General features: G+C 39.7%; 1 long non-coding RNA gene across 2 annotated transcripts; it reads right to left on the minus strand.

Annotated features, from left to right (window-relative positions):
- Positions 1 to 231: 231 nt before the first annotated feature.
- LOC127320985 (uncharacterized) lies at positions 232 to 3,248 on the minus strand. Of its 2 annotated transcripts, none has more exons than XR_007863753.2 (3): positions 2,759 to 3,248; positions 1,123 to 1,282; positions 232 to 1,047 (listed from the first exon to the last, which is right to left on the minus strand). It is a non-coding gene; the product is annotated as an uncharacterized lncRNA (long non-coding RNA). The 2 variants fall into 2 exon arrangements; XR_007863752.2 differs by having other exon boundaries at positions 1,123 to 1,530.
- Positions 3,249 to 3,493: the final 245 nt, after the last annotated feature.

Here is a 3,493-nt window from a genome sequence, read left to right on the forward strand (position 1 = left end):
TGTCTAATGGGCCCGTATTTTTTCATCCCTTAAAACGCGAATAGAGGACCCTGTATTTACTTTTTCGCCGGCCGAAAACTCGTCCGAGCTAGCAGACCCCGTATCCCCACCCCGAGTTTTCAACCCCTTAAGACAGGGTTTCTATTATATATTAAAAGTACATTACGTGGTCACCAGAAATTAGAGAAATTGCTAGAAAATCTCACAAAAATCAGAAACATCCGACCAACAATTAAGCTAATCAGGCAATCATTACCGTTTGATTAGAATTCAATAAAATTACCCACCAATGCCCTACATTAAATTTTCATCATACCCCTTTGATGTAATGTGTAGCTAACATAAGTTACGAAGCAAAATCAAAACCTAAAAGACACGAACTCCCCGCAAGCCCTCACGCACGCCGCCGTATGTGCCATCGCGTGCTCCGCCGGCCGGCCGGGCCAACCTCCTCCAAGTGCACCACACGAGTGGCTAATATTTCAATCTCGATTTGCCTCATTGAGGTAAGGGAGTCAACAGAACACTACTAGACATATAGTCCTCCAAGAGCTAGATACGATATGCTCCGTGGAGACGTGCCAGATTCATGCCATGGTCTCAGGAACCGAACTTCAACATCATCAATGACGCATGCTTCCCAGTCTCAGTCCTCGATGCCATACAGATCTAGATGAGATCTCTGAACCTGATCTTTGGGTTCTCAGGGAAGAAAAGAAGCATACCGTCTTTCTTGGAGGTGCAGGTGCAGGTCCAAGCGCACGCGGTTGTTGTTATCCTTGAGTTCGCCTTGGTGCTCTGAGACGGCCGGCCAACTGTGATGACATGGAGTATAAGTGTATGGACTTGAAGCTGAGTTAAACTTGTACGTGCGTCTACACAACCCTAAGTTCTAGGCAGCAAGTGTGGTTGTGGCAGGCCAGCGTAGGCGAAGATCAGGAGCTGCCTCACGGTATAAGTAGGCACCCGATGGCCCCAACAACATCTGCGATCTCCATGACTCCAGCGGCCGAGCGAACTTGCCCCATGTATTCTGCAATGGTATCCCTGCAAAGAAGTGCAATGACATGTCAGCCAAGAGTGTTAATTCAAAAATCAGATGACCTTCTACTTACTGCTTACCTCTTTCAAAGAGATTCCTGGGGCCCTAGCACCGATAACCTTGACCACAGTTTAAATTTATGTCTCTGTAAGTTCTATGACACAGTTTTCGTCTCTTCCAAAGTAGCAAACAGTTGATTCATTCTTAGTCTCTACCAAAGTAGCAAACAGTTGATTCATTCTGCATATGGAGGTAAAAAGTAGTATATCAGTAGCTAGGAACTATTTTGATAGGGATTTGTTTGCCTTCTGTAGTTCAGTATGATTTCTATTTTCCTGTTGGCTCTAGAGACGTCTCTAGCGATATATATTCAGAAGTATTATTCTCTTATTTTGTAGGTTTGTACTCTACAACCAAGGTACAAGCATGAGGATAACATACCATGGTTTTATTGGTGACGTGAGCACTCTGGAGTATGGACTTTGGATCTGGCAATGAAGGACTTTGTCATTTTAATTGCTTCTTCACTAGGTATACAAAATATCACCATATCCGTTCAAATGATCATGGTTGCTAGAGACATCAGGTTTTCTTTGTTTCATGATAATTATCATGGCTAAGGTGTTATGTAGGATGTTCTTTTTCTACGATTACTCCAAGCGATAGCACATGCAGATAGTTCTTTCTTCTTTCTAACAGAATTTCTGGTGTAACGTTTAATTAGGAACAAAGAATATGTTTTTCTAATGAGGCATCACAAAATAAAAGCATTTAAATTGCATGTTTTCCTCCATTAGCATCTGATTTCTCGATCAAACTACAACACCATGTGACTTTTGTGATTACAAAAATAAGTAAATTTGTATGGAAGGGAATTTATGGTGGAAGACATTTAAACGATGAAAATGCATGCGATTTCTCACTATATATAAATAAGGTAGCACTATCAGTAGCGTCGTGTGGTATTGCAGCCCTGCTTCTACAGGGAGGTATAAATACCCACTCAATGTTCCACATTCCACAGATCCTTATAAAAGAGTCAAAATGTGACATCAGACAATGTATACACTTGGCAAAACTTTTGAAAAATACGTCCCTAATACTATGGTATGAGGCTCCAGTGTCAAACAAGATGTGGTTTTAGTCAATCGACAGAACTCGAAGGGATATATTGAGCATAAAAATAACAAGAGTAGAGAGAGACCACTTGGTGGAACTGGTCATATATCAGAGTGCAGTTCAAAGGTAAAGAATGATTTTATGCTATCCAGCATGTGCAAGAATATTGGGATTTATATTACTGAAAGTACTATTGATGATTTGTGATATTTTGCAGACTTGCTCTTACTTAGTTCTTGGCATGGAATCCTTGGTGGTGACTTCTTTTAAGGAATCCAATTATTGAGACCTCATGGGGAAAAATTAAGCATCATATATTAGGAAATAGTGGTTGCTCAAACATCTATTTTCTCTATTTTTATTCTAAATATAGTGTTTATTTAAATATTTATATACCTAAGCAATCAGAGGAAAGTATCTACACAGATCTCTATGTTCCATAAAAGAGTGCATATTTGCGTTGAAATAGCATCTGTTTTGAATTTCACTACTATTAATAACATAGTGTTTCTCTGAATACATATATGCTCAAAAGCAAATAGAGGAAATTGACTAAATAGAAGGGCATAATAACTATTCATATTAAAAATTTCATACCTCTCAGGGATACAATACTGCCTCGCAGTGAAGCAGTTCCTCATATTGGCAGGTTCAATTCCAATACTTATCTTTTGTCCTTCCTGTAATCGCAAATCTTAATTGGTATCAAGTTGCTACAGCCTTGATATAGCTAATAGGGTATGCTCCAGCTCCGTTTCACGGTTTGTTGGTAGAAATACTTATGTAGGTACATGAGCGGCAGATTATTATGCTGGGAAGTTATATCCTACACTTTGCCTGACAGCTTCACAGAAGCAAGGACACGCCTTGGTGGAAATACAGAAGCTCATGAAACAAGCTGGAAAGACACTTAATGAATACCCAGGAATAGAACTTACAAATTCTTCAGAGATAATAGAACTTGGAAACAGGCTACTTAATGAAGAGATGAGCTACAACCAAGAGGAACAGAAAGAAGAGCACTTGAGGATCTTCGGTAATCATAACTCTGAACAGTTAAATGCATTTTATTCAATAATGAAATCAGTTGACAAATATTTGGGAAAACAGGTATTTGTTGATGGATATGGTGGAACAGGTTAGACCTATCAGTGGAAGGCAATTACAACAAAATTGCATTCTGTAGGCAAGATAGTACTAGCGGTGGCATCATGTGCTATTGCAGCGCTTCTTCTACAGGGAGGTAGAAAACCTCACTCAAGGTTCCAAATCCCACTAATCCTTATGGAAGAATCAACATGTGACATCAGACAATACACACACTTGGCAGAT

The sequence above is a fragment of the Lolium perenne genome, chromosome 6, assembly GCF_019359855.2.
Source record: "Lolium perenne isolate Kyuss_39 chromosome 6, Kyuss_2.0, whole genome shotgun sequence".
NCBI classification, from domain to species: Eukaryota; Viridiplantae; Streptophyta; class Magnoliopsida; order Poales; family Poaceae; genus Lolium; species Lolium perenne.